General features: G+C 41.1%; 1 pseudogene; it reads left to right on the forward strand.

The window, feature by feature from the left end:
- The first annotated feature begins 5,538 nt into the window (after positions 1-5,538).
- Positions 5,539-7,069, forward strand: LOC117706799 (igE-binding protein pseudogene; annotated as a pseudogene).
- The last annotated feature ends 13,597 nt before the right edge of the window (positions 7,070-20,666 follow it).

The raw sequence follows: 20,666 nt of genomic DNA on the forward strand, positions 1-20,666 counted from the left end.
CTTAGCTGTTACATGTAGGAAATGTATTCTGTACCTATTATGCCACTCCATTTGTATACATAAATACCTCCTTACAAATAATTTTGCTAAAAATTAGGTTTTTCTCATTATTTCTGTGTGAATAACTGTCTTGCCCTAAAAATGACTAATTTTCTTCTTTTTCATAATGAATGTTTTAAGCTACTGAATTATGTCTTAAAGAAGTGTCTTTGCTTTTCTAAGAGTTTTAGGTTACTAGAGTGTGGGTAATGCTACTTGACAACTTGACATGACCTAGAATCACCTATAAGACAAACCCAAAACTCGTCATGTTTGCAAGTAAAATAAATATTACACAAATAATTTACCTTTGTGTCTAGTTCATCAAGGCATGCCTACACCACTGCCAATGAAAATAATTATTGTATTATAATACACCAAACAACTTGACTTCCATGCCTTGAGGTTGCTGTTTTTTGGTTGTTTTATTAACTGAAGTGTCTTTTCTTGATCTGAGTTGATTTATTCTTTACTGTTGTCTCAAAACATTTTCAGTGTTGGCTATGGGCATCCAATGCAAAATAAACAACAAAACTGAGAAGAAAAATGACTGCAGCACAGATTTTAAGAAACACATTTTCCTGCTCAGTGATCCCCTTTTATCCTCTGCCCATATGTTTCTATGTTGCAGTTTTATCTCTTCCACACTTATGGAATGTCTTGGCAAGTGAAATGAATTCTGATGAGACTGCCTTGGTGGGATTCCAGACATTTTCTTAGTTCAGATAGCAAACATAGGACCTGTCTTGCTATGTATTACAGGGACAGAACCTCCACTTCTCAGCTGAGTCTCGCTTTTGTTTGCTTATTTGTTTGATAAATGTGATTTGGTGATAGATGTTTGTAGTGCTTGATAGTTCAGCTATATTTTTATGATTTGACAGACACTGACCAAACCATGTGGTTTTTTGTAACCATTCATTGTGTTTGGGTGAGAAAAATATATTACATTGTAAAAGTAAGCTAGAGGAGGTACATTTCCTGGGAAAAAACACCAAGTACATTTCTATTCAGTTAGTTATGACCTAGTAAATATGACAATACCACTAGTATATTTATCCCTTGATGCCCATAGGAGAAAGGCAGATTAATTTTTCTTTTTAAAGATTTATTTATTTATTTTATGCATATAAATACACTCTGGCTGTCTTCAGACACACCAGAAGAGGGCATCGGATCCACTTGAAGATGACATGTAATTGTTCAGAATTGAACTCAGAACCTCTGGAAGATAAGTCTGTGCTTGTAACCACTGAGCCATTTTTCTAGCCCCAGATTAATTTTTCTTAAATAATTTTTAAAATGACTTTTGTATGTTAATACTTCAGTGATCGGCAGCTTTCACACTAAATAAACAAGTTGCTATCTATCTGATAGTAGGCATATCTCCACACTTCTTAGCCAGTCCTAAACAATAGATAACATACTACATATCGAAATGATGTCCCTATTTTTTACTAGCACTTCTTCATAATTTTAAAAATCTTTAGTTAACCCACAATGTCACTCCAAGTCCTCTTGGAATTATTCTGGAATAAGTAATGGAAGAAGAGCTAACTGAAACCAAATTCTTTTGAACAAGAGTAAAATGTGCACTTGGGATATTAGATCCTATCTCCTTCATTCCTGTGCCTGCAGAGTCCTCCATGGCATGTCCAGTTGCCAGGAGCTACATGCTGTTCCTCCTGCTACCAATTCCATGGTCCAGCCACCTCTTTACTCACTTTCACCAGGCACATAGCACCAGAAACATTTAGGTTAGATCCCTTCACCAACAGCAGCCCCCATTTTCCTACCTGCTATGTTTCCTTGGGTACACCCTTCTTCTCTGGGGCATGCACTGCTCTTTGGGTTCTATTTTCCATCCCATCAGAATCTTTCTGCATCATAAATATCGAGGTTAGGGTCACCTTCCCAATACCTGCTACATCAGTAATATGCAAGGAAAATCAGATGTCTAGAGGCCAGCATAAGAACAAAATAAAAAAAAAATACCAGGGCCATATGGCACTTTCTGAACACAGCTATTTTACTATAGCAAGCTCTGGGTATCTTAAAATAAAAGAAGGACAAGAAAATGACCTTAACTTTAATCTTATAAAGATGATGGAGGTCTTTAAAGAGGAAATAAATGAATACCTTAAAGAAGTACAGGAAAATATAATTAAATAGAAAAAGGAAATAAAACTATTCAATACTTGAAAAATGGAGATGGAAGCAATAAAGAAAACAAACTGAGGCAAATCTGGAGATGGAAAACCTAGAGGAAAGAGCAGGAACATCATACACAAGCATCACTAATAAACAAAGAAACAAATCTAGCCCTAATAAAACACAGGAAAAAATAATTTCATATCAGCAAAAACAAAATATTAGAAACACACACAAACACACAATAGTGTCAGGAGCCACCATAGGATAAGCTAATAACTAGCAGATAATCTTCCTGATATGATCACCTTAGATTAAAGTCTATGACGGAACTATGGTAGGCAAGGTTCAGGAGAAAATCATTCTAGGAAAGATTCCTACTATTAATATGCTTTCCCTGATATATATAACTAGGTATTAGCTTACCCCTTTGAGCAGTCTCTGCACATCTACAAAGATGCACTGTTTTCAGTGATGCTATATAAACAAATAAATTACTTCTTAATTCTTAATGAAGATCATTTAGGATTCCTAAACTTATATTCGTATTTATTAAGCTCTTTTATAGTGAGATTGCTATTAGATTTTTTCTCATAGTCAAAACTGCAATGAGAACTCTGCCAGTCCCCTGTGTGTGTTAATTGCTTCTAGATAGTAACCAGGAATTCTACTGCTCAGAACCCATTCCAGAACATTGTAAAACCATTAACCAAAGGTCATAAAAAAGCAACTAATGATTTTTTATAGGTGTTAGGACAGAAGATAAAATATTGACTTAGGTTTATTTATATAAAATGTCATTAATAACCTAGTTATGTTTTATAACCTCAATGAACTTGTGGAGCTGTTACAGGTGATGAATGTTTAGCTAGATAATTACTCCTAATGATATGCATGTAAAGATTCTCTGTTATTTGATTTATAATTAGAATTTATGTGGAAACTTGTGATGAACTTTTTACCATGTGATCATGTATTCTGAAAGTTTTATAAGTGCTGAGTCCAAAGAGAGGAGCATAAATTTTCCCTTATCTCCCATTTTTATTCAATCTGTTTTCCCCCTTTTTTTGTAGATACTTTTTATAGGAAACTTCTACAACTTAGAAATAAACAGTAAAATCACTTTCAACGTGTCCCTTTTTCTTTCTGCATCTTCAACTAGCAGGTTGAAAGATAGAGCTGTGCAATTCTTGCTGAGATAGAACAAAGGCTATTTTACTTAATTCTTTGCTGTTTTAGGCTGAGATGCTAAGTGCCAGAGACTACAGTTTCTGGCCTCAGAGGAACACAGAAGTCAGGTCAGTAACAGTAGCAAAGTAACTTAGACTTAGATAAGTCAGTTTTTAATTATTATACACCAACTCCAAATATATTATAAGACAAAATGATTACACCTGTATCTTGTAAGACAAAATTCTCACCCTCTGCAGATGCTCTTCCCTCTCTGCTGCCTTAAGGAAAACTGACATGTAAGAAGATCCTACTGAGTGGGGGGGGGGGATGTAAGGGTTGGGAGGTGGGAGTGGGGGGTAGGTGGGGGCACAGCCTCATAGAAGCATGAGTAGGAGGAATAGGGTAGGAGGTTTCTGGGTGGTGGGGAGAAGTGGGGTAAGGAGATAAAATCTGAAATGTAAATATAATACCCAATAAAAAAAACAGAAGACCCCACTAGGTCTGGCCCCTAGCACAATAGCACCACCAACTTCAAAATAACAGACACTTACAATCATTTGTCATTAACATCTCTCAACATCAAAGGAATCAATTTCCCAATAAAAAAATACAAGCTCTTAGAATAGGTGCAAAAACATGATCAATCATTCTGTGCATACAAAAAACATACCTCATAGAGAAAGATAGATATTACCTCAGAGTGAATGGCTGGAAAATATGGACAGAAGAAGCAAGCCAAAGTAGTCATTCTACCATCTAGTAAAATTGACTTTCAACCAAAAGTAATCAAAAGAAATGGGGAAGAACACTTCATACTCATCAAAGGAAAAATCTAAAGTTGATGTTTCAATTCTTAACATATATGTCCCACATGGAAGGGCATTTTATATTTTACATTTACAAAAGAAACATTACTAAAGCTTAAATTCTCAACAGACAAATTTCTAATGCTGAGAAGCACTTAAAGAAATGTTTAATATCTATAGTCATCAGGAAAATGCAAATCAAAATGTTTCTGAGTTTCACCTTACATGATCAAAATGCCTAAGATCAAATACTCAAGTGATAGTGGATGTTGGCAAGGATGTGGAGCAAGGGAACACTCCTACATTGCTGGTGGGTGTGCTGTAGAGAGCTGAGCGCACAGGAGCGGGGAGCACAGGAGCGAGCGCAGCAGCCAAGGCCTCGCACTGCCTCCTAGCCCAGGAAGCTTCAGGCGGGCAGGTTGTAGAGAGCCGCACCCGGGCTTACGAATAATTGCTATTGCAGGATGGTGCCCACATCCGCTGATGATCTTGGTGGATAGGTTCCGTGCACAGGCGCAAAGGCTAGGAGCACGCCAAACTCACGACCCAACCCGGGGCATTATATGAGTAATGAGCAAGCAGCCAATCAAGTATGTACACACTGCCTTAAGGGTTATTTAAGTGGGCACTGTTTGGGGTTTTTTGTCTACCTCTTCATGATACAATAAACGCTTGCTGCAGAAGGATCCGGTACCCGCGTACATTCTTGCTGACGAGATGCTCCCGCGGGTTAGAGCTGGTGCCGAAACCCGGGACGCCAGGACACCGGGTTATCGTGGAGCAGATTCAGAACTGCAAGACAAGGTAAGCTCTGAGAGGCATGCATCTCTCTCTCCAGCTGGCAGGAGCCCTTGGAGCTTTCGCTATTGTGCTAGGAGCACTCATTCTCTTCCTTTTGGTTTCATTTTGCTTCCACAAATATTCTTGTTAAAAGGTACTTGCCGTCATTGGGTGTAGTTAGACGGACGTATATAAGGCTCAGCGCCCCTCCCTGTGTGTCAGCTTCTCCTGTAGATAAGAGAGCAACATGGGAACTTCACATTCCGTGATCACGGCACTTCAATCGCTCTTGCGACAGCATGAATTAAAAGTCCCTACAAAAATGTTGGAGAGGTTTGCGAAGGAAGTGGACTGCATTGCGCCCTGGTATATATGCTCAGGGTCGCTGATGATCACTTCCTGGGACAAACTGGAGGGTGACTTAATTAGAGAACAGCAGAATGTGAAATTAAAGCCTGGAACCAGACCGCTGTGGAAGCTTGTGAGATCATGTCTACAGGACGAGAAATGCCGTCTGGCTATAGCAACAGGCCAGGGAGTGCTGGAAGAATTACAGGACAGCATGTCAGAAACAGAGTGAGGTAAAAGGATGAAAGCTAGCAAAGAAAAAAGGAAAGGTATACTGAAGAAAAGAGGCCCTTCCAAAGATGCCCAGTCCACGGAGGAGAAAGATAAGGGAAAGGACGCCCTGGGAGAGAAATGTGAGGAGAAAGATAAGGGTAAGGATACCCTGGGAGAGAAATGTGGGGAGGGAGCCAAGGCTCCAGAAAGGAAATCCCTTTATCTGGTGCAGGAACTGGAAGCCTTGGGGATTGATAGCTCTGAGTCAGAGGAACTAAGTCCCTCTGAGGAGGAAGTCTCAGATGAACAGGCAGCCTGCTATGAGGAGGAAAGATACCATCCAGATAAGCAGCCGCCACTGCAAAACAGGAAATAGGAGCCGCACAGCTTCTCAGCCCTTTGTGCCCTCCCGACCTATTGTCCCCAGTGCCCCTCCGCCTCATTCGGAAGGGCTGCTCAGATTCCTTCCTGTCGAAGGGAGATAAAAGGAAGTTATTACAAGCCTTTCCGGTGTTTGAGATTGCGGAGGGAGGTCGCATCCACTCACCAGTAGAATATGCCCCTCTTAAGGAACTTGCTGAATCAGTTAACAGATATGGAGTTGATGCTAATTTTACAGTCATGCAGCTTGAGAGGCTTGCCACTATGGCTATGACTCCGAATGATTGTCAAAATACAGTAAAAGCTGCTCTCCCTAGTATGGGACAGTACATGGAATGGAAAGCCTTATGGTATGGTGCTTCTCAAATACAGGCAAGGACCAACGCCAATGCGGAAGGCAATCAAAGAGAGTGGACGTTTGAACTGTTAACAGGACAAGGACAGTTTGTTAATGACCAAACAAATTACGATTGGGGAGCATATGGCCAAATTTCAGCTGCTGCTATTAAAGCATGGAAGGCCCTCTCAAAGAAAGGTGAGGCCGGGGGACACCTAACAAAAATATTACAAGACCCCCAAGAGCCATTCTCAGACTTTGTGGCTAGGATGACAGAAACAGCAGGCAGGATTTTTGGAGACCCAGAGCGAGTTAAACCATTGATAGAACAACTGGTGTATGAAAATACCTCACCAGAGTGCAGGGCAGTCATTACCCCTAGAAGAAACAAAGGGTTAACAGACTGGATAAAGGTTTGCCGAGGACTTGGAGGCCCACTTACTAATGTTGGCCTTGTAGCGGCTATCTTACAAAGCCAAAACCGCCCAAGTCCTGACAGCCTTAAAGTCTGCTTAACTGTGGCAAACCAGGTCATTTGAAGCGAGAATTTCGTGCTTCCACACAAAAAAGAACTCCAGGGTTTTGTACAAAATGCAGAAAAGGTTATCATTGGGCTAATGAGTGTCGCTCAGTTATAGATATTCAAGGAAAGCTTATTCAACATGATTCCCCACCAGTGGGAAGAGATGAAGGTATTCCAAAAAACGGGTTTCGGGGCCCCAGATCCCAGGGCCCCAAAAAATATGGAACAGAAATCAGCAACCGGAGGACATCTCTAGCTGCAGAGCTACAAGAGGCTCCGCAGGATTGGACCTCTGTTCCACCTCCCAATTCTTATTAATGCCTTATGTGGTCGTACAACCTATCACGGTTGATTTTAAAGGCCCCCTGCCTGAGGGAAGTGTCGGCCTCATTCTAGGTTGCTCCTCTCTTACCTTGAAAGGGCTTGTGGTTCATCCTGGTGTGATAGACCAAGATTATACCGGGGAACTTCAAGTTCTCTGTTCTTGTCCACAAGGCATATTTCCTATCTCTCCCGGAGGAGATAGGATTGCTCAATTGGTTGTTTTTCCAAATTTACATAATTGTTTCCCATCCACTGGGGTGCCTAGAGGTGCCAAGGGACTTGGTTCTTCAGGGACTGATTTTGCTCACTTGGTAGTTGACCTTAAAACTAGACCCACCCTACAATTAATGATAGAGGGAAAGAACTTTATCGGAATTTTGGACATAGGAGCTGACAGAAGTATTATTTCCTCCAACTGGTGGCCTAAGGCATGGCCTGTTACACAATCGTCCCGCTCCTTACAAGGGTTGGGATATGAAGCCAGCCCTGTAGTCAGTTCATGCTCATTGACTTGGCAGGCACCAGAAGGTCAAACAGGAAGCTTTATACCTTATGTGCTTCCTCTCCCCATTAATCTCTGGGGAAGAGACATCTTACAAGACCTAGGATTAACATTAACTAATGAGTACACTCAACAAGCTATCGATATTATGAAAAAGATGGGATATAAGGAAGGAAAAAGCCTTGGCAGAAAAGAACAAGGAAGGTTAAGCCCAATCTCACAAGAGAGTAATACAGGAAGACAAGGTTTGGGTTTTCCCTAGTTGCCATTGAGGGTTCCATGCGCATACCCTGGCTTAAGGAGGAGGCTGTGTGGGTTCCTCAACGGCCCCTATCCTCTGAAAAATTGGAAGCTGCTACAAGGTTAATTAAAGAACAAGTACAGCTTGGTCATTTAGAGCCTTCCACCTCTTCTTGGAATACACCTATTTTTGTCATAAAAAAGAAATCAGGAAAATGGAGACTTCTCCATGACTTGAGGGCCATTAATGCGCAGATGCGGCTATTTGGCTCTGTGCAACGTGGCCTACATTTACTTTCCACTTTACCTAAGCAATGGAGGATTATTATTATAGACATTAAAGATTGTTTTTTCTCCATTCCTTTATGCCCGCAAGATAGGCAAAGATTTGCATTTACCTTACCTGCTGTTAATCACCTTGAACCAGACAAAAGATATCAGTGGAAAGTTTTGCCTCAAGGCAAGGCCAATAGCCCCACCATATGTCAGCTGTATGTACAGATGGCCCTTGAGCCAATTAGGAAACAATTTCCCCCTTTGTTGTTGGCCCACTATATGGATGACATTCTTATGTGTCATAAGGAGTTAGTTGTTTTACAAACCTCATACCCTTTATTACTAAAAACCCTGGGACAGTGGGGCCTGCATATTGCTACTGAGAAGGTTCAAATTTCAGAAATTGGCTCCTTTCTAGGGACAGTTATTTATCCAGAAAAAATAGTTCCTCAGAAATTAGAGATTTGCAGAGACCATTTGCACACTTTGAATGATTTTCAAAAATTATTGGGTGATATAAATTGGTTGAGACCATTCCTGAAAATTCCCTCCGCCGAATTAAAACCTTTGTTTGATATTTTGGAAGGGGATGCTCATATTTCCTCACCAAGAGCCTTAACACTGGCTGTAAGCCGTGCCCTACAAGTGGTAGAAAATGCCTTACAAGATGCCCAGCTAAAACGCATAGATGAAACCAAAACCTTTGACTTATGTGTTTTTAAAACTAGATACTTACCAACTGCTGTGTTATGGCAGGAGGGGCCCTTGTTAAGGGTTCATCCCAATGCTTCTCCCGCAAAGATTATTGAATGATATCCAGATGCAGTTGCTCAGCTTGCTCTTCATGGGCTAAAAGCAGCCATTACCCATTTTGGAAGGGAACCTAAGGTTTTAATAGTGCTTTATACTGCCCATCAAGTCCAAATATTAACTGCTACCTCTGATGTTTGGGCGGTGTTGGTCACTTCCTTTAATGGTCAGATAGATAATCACTATCCCAAACATCCCATTTTGCAATTTGCCTTAACTCAAGCTATTGTATTTCCACGCATTGTATCTCAGGAACCACTCCTAGATGGAATGGTAGTTTATACAGATGGGTCAAAAACAGGAGTGGGCACCTATGTGGTTAATAACAAAGTCACATCCAAACAATATCATGAAACCTCACCTCAAATTGTGGAATGTTTAGTGGTGTATGAGGTTCTGGTAATATTTCCAGGTCCCTTAAATATTGTTTCAGATTCCTTCTATGTGGTTAATGCAGTAAAGGCATTAGAAGTAGCTGGGTTAATCAAGACATCCAGTAGACTTGTAGAAGTTTTTCAAAAGATTCAGCTTACCTTGGTTAATAGAAGATTCCCTGTTTTTATTACATATATTAGGGCTCACTCAGGCCTACCGGGACCCATGTCCCGTGTAAATGACCTGGCAGATCGAGCCACAAAGTTGATTATGATTGCCCTTTCGCCAAAATTGGACTTGGCTAAAGACTTTCATAAAAGATTTCATGTGACAGCTGAGACGTTACGTCGTCGATTTGACATAACTAGAAAAGAAGCTAGAGATATAGTGACTCAATGTCAAAATTGCTGTCAATTCTTACCTGTGCCTCATGTTGGAATTAACCCTCGAGGAATCCAGCCACTACAGATCTGGCAAATGGATGTTACTCACATCCCATCCTTCGGCAAATTACAATATCTACATGTTTCTACTGATACTTGTTCTGGAATTATATTTGCTTCTCCATTAGCTGGAGAAAAAACAGCCCATGTTATTCAACATTGTCTCAAGGCATGGAGTGCCTGGGGAAAGCCTAAAATCCCTAAACTGACAATGGACCAGCTTACACTTCTCAAAAGTTTGGACAATTCTGTCACCAAATGGGGGTGACCCATCTAACGAGTCTCCCTTATAACCCTCAAGGACAAGGCATTATAGAACGGGCTCATCGCACTCTCAAGTCTTATTTAATAAAACAAAAAGGGGGAGTCGAGGAGGCTCTACCCTCAGTGCCACGAGTAACCATCTCTATAGCACTCTTTACTCTTAATTTTCTAAATCTGGACAGTCAGGGCCATATGGCGGCTGACCGTCATTGTTTAGAGCCTGACAGGCCAAAGGAGATGGTCAAATGGAAAGATGTCTTGACTGGTCAATGGAAAGGCCCGGATCCTATCTTAATAAGATCCAGGGGAGCTGTTTGTGTTTTTCCACAGGAGGAAGATAACATATTCTGGTTACCTGAAAGATTGATGAGAAAGATCCTAACACCTGGAAGTGAACCGATGGATTCCTTGGAAGTTAATTCCAGTTCTCACGATGATTCTCCAGAATTGGGTTCCTAGTATATGGGGAGAATATCATTGGGCTATTCTATCTGCCTTTCCAAAACCTATGCCGGTCAGACATGATGCAGCAGTTTTTCCTAAAATCTTTACAACAAATAAGACTCTAGATCTGCCCTATTTGCCATATGACCCTACAAGGGCCCCATTAGGTGAGAATCGCTCCTTGCCAGAACGAAGCTCTCTTTGTTTTCAAACAACTGAGGATGGAGACTGTATACCTCTCTTGAGGAGGGCCTTGGGGTGGTTTTATGATAAGAGAGGATGGGTGAAAATGGCAATTAAGAGAAACAATAACCACCCTCCTGCAGTCTGAGGCCTGCGGGTAAGTGCACCCAGGAGCCCCCCAGACACATTCTGGGGGATCCATAGAACCCATAGCCAGTGCTAGCACGCCCCTTCCGCCGCTTGCCCCTCCTGCAGTCTGAGGCCTGCGAGTGAGTGCACCTAGGAGCCCCCCAGACACATTCTGGGGGATCCATAGAACCCATAGCCAGCGCTAGCACGCTCCTTCTGCTGCTCGCCCCCCCTCCGGTCTGAGGCCTGCAGGGTCTAAGTCCCAGACCAGACCTCTACCAGGTCTGCAGTTGTGTGGACCCCGGATTCCACCTGAGACATACTGGAAGGTCCGCTCAACCCAGAGCCACAGAGGAACAACTGAACTCAGAGTGTCAGACAACATACCCTGAGATATCCAAGAGGAGACACTGCACCCAGAACAGGAGACATCTAGCTGGACTGCTACCTTGGAGGCACCATATCCTGAGGCATCCTAGAGATACCACTGTAATCAGGGCAGCTGGAAAAAAAATCACAAAGACATCTGGACTCCTAGAAGACCAAACAAAAGCGAGACAACTGGAAAGACAGGCTTCAATCAGAGACAGAAGTACAGGTAGCACTAGAATTAACCAGATGGCAAAAGGCAGGCGCAAGAACGTAAGCAACAGAAACTAAAGTTACATGGCATCATCAGAACCCAGTTCCCCCATCATAGCAAGCCCTGAACACCCCATCACACCAGAAAAGCAGGATTCAGAATTAAAATCACTTCTCATGATGATGATAGAGGACTTTAAGAAAAACATAAATAACACTCTCAAAGAACAGATAGAAACCCTTAGAGAGGAAACACAAAAATCCCTTAAGGAATTATAAGAAAATGCAACCAAATGGGAGAAGGAATTAAACAAAACCATGCAGGATCTAAAAACGGAAGTAGAAACAATAAAGAAATCACAAAGGGAGAACACCCTGGAGATAGAAAACTTAAAAAAACGATCAGGAGTCATAGATACAAGTATTACCAACAGAATACAAGAGATGGAAGAGAGAATCTCATGTGCAGAAGATACCATGGAAAACATTGACACAACTGTCAAAGAAAATGCAAAATACAAAAAGCTACTAACCCAAAATATACAAGAAATCCAAGACACAATAAGAAGGCCAAACCTAAGGATAATAGGAATAGATGAGGGGGAAGACTCCCAACTTAAAGGACCAGTAAATATTCTCAACAAAATTATAGAGGAAAACTTCCCTAACCTAAAGAAAGAGATGTCCATAAATATACAAGAAGCCTACAGAACTCCAAATAGTTTAGACCAGAAAAGAAATACTTCCCGCCACATAATAGTCAAAACATCAAATGTACAAAACAAAGAAAAAATAATAAAAGCAGTAAGGGAAAAAGGCAAAGTAATATATAAAGGCAGACATATAAGAATTACACCAGACTTCTCACCAGAGACCATAAAAGCCAGAAGATCCTGGACTGATATCATACAGACCCTAAAAGAACATAAATGTCAGCCCAGACTACTATACCCAGCAAAACTGTCAATCATTATTGATGGAGAAACCAAAATATTCCATGACAAATTCAAATTTACACAGTATCTCAACACAAACCCAGCACTTCAAAGGATAATTGGTGGAAAACTCCATCACAAGGAGGGAAACTACAACCTGGAAAAAGCAGGAAAGTAATCTTCCAAAAACCGTAAAAGAAGGTAGCTACACAAACATATCTCCACTGCCAATAACAAAAATAACAGGAAACAACACTCATTTTTCCTTAATATCTCTTAATATCAATGGACTCAATTCTCCAGTAAAAAGACATAGACTATCAGACTGGATACGTAAACAGGACCCAACATTTTGCTGCATTCAGGAAATGCACCTCTGTGGAAAGGACAGACACTACCTCAGAGTAAAAGGTTGGAAAACAATCTACCAAGCAAATGGTCCCAAGAAACAAGCTGGAGTAGCGATTCTAATATCAAATAAAATCAGTTTTCAACCAGAAGTAATCAAAAAAGATAAAGAAGGACACTTCATATTCATGAAAGGAAAAATGTACCAAGAGGAACTTGCAATTCTCAACATCTATGCCCCAAATGTAAGGGCACCCACATACATAAAAGACACTTTACTAAAACTTAAAGCATACATTGCACCCTACACAATAATAGTGGGAGATTTCAACACCCCACTCTCAGCTATGGACAGATCATGGAAACAGAAACTAAATCGAGACACAATGAAACTAACAGAAGTTATGAACCAATTGGACTTAACTGACATCTATAGAACATTTCATCCTAAAACAAAAGAATACACCTTCTTCTCAGCACCTCATGGTACCTTCTCGAAAATAGACCATATAATTGGTCACAAAACAGGCCTCAACAGATACAAAAAGATTGAAATAGTCCCCAGCACCTTATCAGACCACCATGGATTAAGACTTGTCTTTGACATGGACAAAAACATCAGAAAACCGACATACACTTGGCAACTGAACAATGCTCTACTCAATGATAACTTGGTCAAGGAAGAAATTAAGAAAGAAATTAAAGACTTTTTAGATTTAAATGAAAATGAGGACACATCATATCAAAACATGTGGGACTCATTGAAAGCAGTACTAAGAGGAAAAATCATAGCTCTAAGTGCTCACAAAAAGAAAGTGGAAAGAGCATACATCAACAACTTGACAGCAAACCTGAAAGCATTAGAACAAAAAGAAGCTAGTATACCCAAGAGGAGTAGACGGCAGGAAATAGTCAAACTCAGGGCTGAAATCAACCAAGTCGAAACAAAAAGAACTATACAAAATATCAACAAAACCAGGAGCTGGTTCTTTGAGAAAATCAACAAGATAGACAAACCCTTAGCCAGACTAACCAAAGGGCGCAGAGACAGCATTCAAATTAATAAAATCAGAACTGAAAAGGGAGACATAACAACAGAAACAGAGGAAATTAAAAAAATTATCAGATCCTACTACAAAGGCCTATACTCAACAAAATTGGAAAATCTGGAGGAAATGGACAATTTTCTAGATAGATACCAGGTACCAAAGTTAAACGAGGAGCAGATAAACCACCTAAACAGTCCCATAGCGCCTAAAGAAATAGACACAGTCATTAAAAATCTTCCCACCAAAAAATATCCGGGGCCAGATGGTTTCAGTGCAGAATTCTTTCAGACCTTCAAGGAAGACCTAATACCAATCCTCTTCAAGTTATTCCATCGAATAGAAACAGAAGGAACATTACCCAATTCATTCTATGAAGCTACCATTACACTCATACCTAAACCACAGAAAGACCCAACAAAGAAAGAGAACTACAGACCAATCTCTCTTATGAATATTGATGCAAAAATACTCAATAAAATTCTCGCAAACCGAATCCAACAACACATCAAAACAATTATCCATCAAGATCAAGTAGGCTTTATCCCAGGAATGCAGGGATGGTTCAATATTCGGAAATCCAAATCCATCAATGTAATCCACTACATAAATAAACTCAAAGAGAAAAACCACATGGTCATATCACTAGATGCTGAGAAAGCATTTGACAAAATTCAACATCCCTTCATGTTAAAAGTCTTGGAAAGATCAGGAATACAAGGCCCATATCTAAACATAGTAAAAGCAATATACAGCAAGCCAGTAGCCAACATCAAACTAAATGGAGAGAAACTTGAAGCAATCCCACTAAGATCAGGGACTAGGCAAGGCTGCCCACTCTCACCTTACCTATTCAATATAGTACTGGAAGTCTTAGCTAGAGCAATTAGACAACAAAAGGAAGTCAAAGGGATACAGATAGGAAAGGAAGAAGTCAAAATTTCACTATTTGCAGATGATATGATAGTATACTTAAGTGAACCTAAAACTTCCACCAGAGAACTCCTAAACCTGATAAACAACTTTAGCAATGTGGCTGGATATAAAATCAACTCAAACAAATCAGTAGCCTTCCTCTACTCAAAGGATAAACAGGCAGAGAAAGAAATCAGGGAAATGACACCCTTCACAATAGCCACGAATAAAATAAATTATCTTGGAGTGAATCTAACAAAGCAAGTGAAAGATCTGTATGACAAGAACTTCAAGTCTCTCAAGAAAGAAATTGAAGAACATCTCAGAAGATGGAAAGATCTCCCATGCTCCTGGATTGGCAAGATTAATTTAGTAAAAATGGCTATCCTGCCAAAAGCAATCTACAGATTCAATGCAATACCCATCAAAATTCCAAATCAATTCTTCATAGAGATAGAGAGAGCAATTTACAAATTCATTTGGAATAACAAAAAACCTAGGATAGCGAGAACTATTCTCAACAATAAAAGAACCTCTGGGGGAATCAACATTCCGGACCTCAAACTGTACTACAGAGCAGTAGTGATAAAAACTGCTTGGTATTGGTACAGAGACAGAAAGGATGATCAATGGAACAGAATTGAAGACCCAGAAATGAACCCGCACACCTATGGTCACTTGATCTTTGGATATTCATCCAGTGGAAAAAGGACAGCATTTTCAACAAGTGGTGTTGGCTCAACTGGAGGTCAACATGTAGAAGAATGCAAATTAATCCATTCTTATCTCCTTGCACAAAGCTCAACTCCAAGTGGATAAAGGACCTTCACATAAAGCCAGGTACACTGAAAATATTAGAAGAGAAGTTGGGGAAGACCCTCTAATACCTAGGCACAGGGGAAAAGTTCCTGAACAGAACACCAATGGCTTATGCTCTAAGATCAAGAATCGACAAATGGGACCTCATCAAATTGCAAAGCTTCTGTAAGGCAAAGGACACTGTCAACAAGACAAAACGGCAACCAACAGATTGGGAAAAGATCATTACCAATCCTACATCTGATAGGGGGCTATTATCTAATATTTACAAAGAACTCAAGAAATTAGACGCCAAACAACAAAATAACCCCATTAAAAAATGGGGTACAGAGCTAAACAAAGAATTCTCAACTGAGGAAAGTCGAATGGCAGAGAAGCACCTTAAGAAATGCTCAACATCCTTAGTCATCAGGGAAATGCAAATCAAAACAACACTGAGATACCACCTCACACCAGTCAGAATGGCTAAGATCAAAAACTCAGGTGATAGTAGATGCTGGTGAGGATGTGAAGAAAGAGGAACACTCCTGCATTGTTGGTGGGGTTGCAAGCTGGTGCAACCACTTTGGAAGTCAGTCTGGCGGTTCCTCAGAAAATTGGACATAGCACTACCTGAGGACCCAGCTATACCACTTCTGGGTATATACCCAGAAAATGCCTCAACAAATAACAAAGACATATGCTCCACTATGTTCATAGCAGCCCTATTTATAATAGCCAGAAGCTGGAAAGAACCCAGATGCCCTTCAACAGAGGAATGGATACAAAAAATGTGGTACATTTACACAATGGAATATTACTCAGCTATTAAAAATAATGAATTTGAGAAATTCTTAGGTAAATGGATGGATCTAGAAAATATCATCCTGAGTGAGGTAACCCAATCACAAAAGAACACACATGGTATTTACTCACTGATAAGCGGAGATTAGCCCAAAAGTTTGAAACAACAAAGATTCAACTACCAGACGACACGAAGCTCATGAAGAAGAAAGAACAAGTGAGGATGCCTAGGTCTTTCTTAGAAGGAGTAACTAAATAACCAAGGGAGCAAATATGGAGACAAAGTGTGGGTCAGAATCTGAAGGGGGGGTTGTAGGGAGACCATTGTGTCTGGGTATTCATTCCATAGGCAGTCACCAAAAATAGACGCTGATAGGGATGTCAGGATGGGAATGCTGACAGCAGCCTGATAAGGCTGTCTCCTTAGAGGTCTCTCAGAGTCGGACATACCCAGAGACAGATACCCACAGCTATCCATTAATCTGATCAAAGTTCCCAATGGAGGAGTTAGAGAGTAAATTGAAGGAACCGTGAACCATACGGGCTGGTGGCCCTGTGAGGAGAGCAAGAATACCAACCAGCCAGAGCTCCCCAGGGTCTAAACCACCAGCCCAGGTGCACATAGGGAGAGACACATGACTCCAGCTGTATATGTAGGGGAGGATGGCCCTGTTGGGCATAGGTGGGAGACAAGATCATTGGTACCCTGAAGGCTGAGCACTGAGGGGGGGGAATCTGAGGGTGGGGAGGGAGGCTGGGGGTAGGTGGGTAAACACCTTCATAGAGGCAGGAGGAGGGGGGATGGGATAAGGGGTTCCTGGGTGGTGGGGGAAATATGGTAAGGGGATAAAATTTGAAATGTAAATATTATATCCAATAAAAGAGGGGAAAAATAGAAAAGCGGTTAGAACCAACCTTCTTAATAAAATATCACCCCTCTTTAAAAAAAAAACTATCTTGATACTAAAATTTGTTTTGAGAATTGTATATTGCAGAATGATCAGCCTTGGTGTATCTACTCAACAAGCAAGCTGGGCAGACCTGCTCAAACCTCTGAGGTCCGTGAATTCCATCTGGAGGCAGGGAAGACACAGCATCAGAGGATTGTCAATTTGCTCCCCCCCCCACTCCTCTTCTAATATCTCAACGCCCATAATCAGCTTAAAGAAGCTCAACGCCCATAATCAGCTTGAAGAAGCTAATGATGAGTCAGCGCCCCTATTCCCTGGGCATGGGGACTAAGGTGGTAAATGTTGGGCTGTCTCCCTAGGGAAAAGTAGTGGTTTTGTCGGAATAGAGAGGATTAGCTAGGGTTTATTGCATAGCCATAACCTATTAGTAGAAATCTGTATAATTAATATCAAGATGAAGATATAAATTCTTAAATGGCACCAATTTACTTTGTTTACAAATTTTAAGGTTATCATTGGCATGAGCTTCTTAGTGATATAAGAGTGAGATGAATATTGTTACTCTCATAGGCATTGTACCAGTATAACACACTTAGGAATACAAAGCTTAGACCCAGTCCTTCTTTAACTTTTTTAACTGATTTGAGATGGTCAGCCTGTGAGTTAAGGGACTATAGCAAATTCATGACTTGGAGTTTATTATAAGGGTGTTCTCTATGTTTTATTTAGAAATAGCTGAGTGGAGTTAACAGGCAACAGTCCAGATTACCTTACATGGATAGCTGGTTTTCAAAACATCAGAAATCCTTAGAATTGACATGACAAACATTTCAGTATTAATGTTCATTTTCATTAGAGACCTGTCTGCTCCAGACAGCTTCCTATGTTAAATTCTAAGAAGAAATTGAGCATCCTTGGAGTTACTCCAGTTGTGGTGAGACAGCCACTAGGCAAGAATTGCCACTTTCCTTCTACAGACAAATTACTGTCCAGAAAAGGACACACTTGCAGAATAGTCGACTGATTATATCTGCCTAGACAGAGTAATCAGCCCTTAATAATTCTGCAGCACTAAGGTCTGTCAGATGATCCTGGGCCAGAAGGCAGAAGAACAGATGCTCCAACGTTTTGAAGTAGAGCGAGTGTCCAGGTGTTCAGAGGTCTCTATAAATTGGCTAAGTTTTAGAAGCTATGCTTTGTGCTTCCCACAATTATAGTCAACTCAGTCATTCTGGATTTCTGATGGGGTTGAAAACTTATAGCTATTTACTTTGAGAGAAAAGATCTGAGTGTATGGTCATCAGCTGACATTCATCCTAAAGCCAAGGAAAAAGCCAGGTTCAGAACTAAGTGTTTTAGTTAGGATAGATGACAGAGGTGCTGGTTAGTCAACAAAAGGATGGACTGGGTATTAGGACTGTCTTGTACCTCACTGGTACAAATAGGCATAATTATGCTCTAATTGTATTTTGAGAGAAAAGTTTCCTTTTAACAGGAAGGGTGATGTGTAGGAGGAGCTAAGGTGGGAGGAGTACTGAGAGGAAGAAAAGGAGTAAGAAGAGGAGAAGAAGAAGGAGAGGAGAAGCTAGGTGATGAAAGAGAGATAGAGGGGGGAGACAGGGAAGCAGATGTTCATGTATCTCCACCAGTCAAAGATAGTTGATATATCTAGGTTGGGTAGTGGGTTACACCTCTGATTGAACAATACCAAACTTATAAAGCCTATGATTAACATTTCTTAAAAAAATGTATAAATGCAAAAAGGAAAAGGGGGCATGGGATAGGGGTTTTCTAAGGGGGGAAATGGGGAAACGGGATGGTATCTGAAGTGTAAATGAAAGATCTAATAAAAAAAAAAAAAAGAAAAAAAAAGAGAAACAATAACCATACTGAGTTCTCACAATCCTTTTGGCAACCGGCTGTTTGGCTAAATGGGACATTTTTACCACCCAACTTCTCAGACAGGGAGTACCCCCATCAAGCCAAAATCTCCCCTCTTTGTAGCATAGAAGATGAGGGAGGAATTCTGCCCTGGTCTGAATGTCAGTCCCGTATAACATGATGGGCAGATACCCATAGGACTTTCTCTTTCTCACCCAACATGATGTTGGACCCCAAAGCTGATACGGTAATGAGAGAAGGCCCTTTTTTTTTTTACAGGGCCATAAAATGAACCCTTTTCACAAATGGTTACTCTGTGGAATTAATGGTAGTTGTACTGCTTTTAACCCCCTAATATTTCTTCAAGGTGGGGCAGCTGGAAGGACATCCTTTACGGGAGTTATTAATGGAACCATGGTGAAGCAGGAAGGTGATTGGGCTCCACAATTAACAGATGCAACTCAGTTGGTCACTGGAGTGAATAAAACACTGATTAATCAGACAGATTTTTTACCTATCCCTGTCTGTGTTCATCCCCCTTTCTTGTTTATTCTTTCAAATAATTCATTTATAGACTGCACCAATGAGACTTGTGAAATGTCTCCGTGCTGGGATACCCGTCGGGCATCCCGGGCCGTGGTTGCTAGAGTCCCAGGATGGATTCCAGTCCCAGTGGAGACCCCCCTCTACCTTGTCCTTATTTTGACAGAAAAGAGACTTCAGAATTACTGCAGCCATTGTAACGGGTATATCTCTTGCAGCCGCTGCTGCGACCGATGCTAGATTTGCCATGGCCACATCTGTACAAACAAGTACAACACTCAACCAGTTATCAGCTACAGTTGCAGAGGCTATGAATACCCATGCATCTGCTACAGCCCAGTTAAAAGGCGGGCTGATGGTTGTTAACCAGCGCCTTGATTTAGTGGAAGAGAGATTAGACATCCTCTTTCAATTGGCCCAATTGGGATGTGAAAGAAAGCTTGGAGCGCTTTGCATTACTAGCGTACAGTATGAAAATCTTACTCGAGCTGCCAATTTGTCTAGAAAATTGTCTCTATATCTTACAGGAAACTGGTCTGAAGGATTTGAGGAAACCATGGAGTCATTGAGAGCAGCAATTGTGAACATCAACGCAACACGAGTTGACCTGTCGCTGACTGAAGGATTTTCCTCCTGAATCTCTTCGGCCTTCTTCTTCTTTAAGGAGTGGGTGGGGGTAGGCCTGTTTGGTGCAGCCCTATGCTGTGGTTTAGTGTTCATGCTCTGGTTGGTCTGTAAGCTCAAAGCTCAACAAAATCGTGACAAGGCCCTCATTACCCAGGTGCTTATAGCCATGGAACAGGGAGCCAATTCAGCAGTGTTGTTATCTATGCTGAGGAAAAACTGAATCTATATCTCCAAGTAGCGGTGAAAAGTTGCCTTTATTGCTTAGCCACGAACAGCCTTTGCACCCCATAGAGGCTTCGCCTCATTGCACTGGGATAGGTGTTCCTGGCCTTTACTGGGCCTCTAACATGAGCCCTTGAGGAGTGCCATATTACCACTTGAGGTTGTCGAGTGAGCACTCGACAAGGAATGTTCCACGGACGTGGATAGATTTTCAGAAAACATGCCTGATTGCATAAAGGTTTGATGCCATGGCCCCCTCTATGCACACGGACGGCCGCAGGGTGTCATGGAGAGGAGGCCTCCTTTCCCCAAC

This window comes from Arvicanthis niloticus, chromosome 4 (assembly GCF_011762505.2).
Source record: "Arvicanthis niloticus isolate mArvNil1 chromosome 4, mArvNil1.pat.X, whole genome shotgun sequence".
Lineage (NCBI taxonomy): Eukaryota > Metazoa > Chordata > Mammalia > Rodentia > Muridae > Arvicanthis > Arvicanthis niloticus.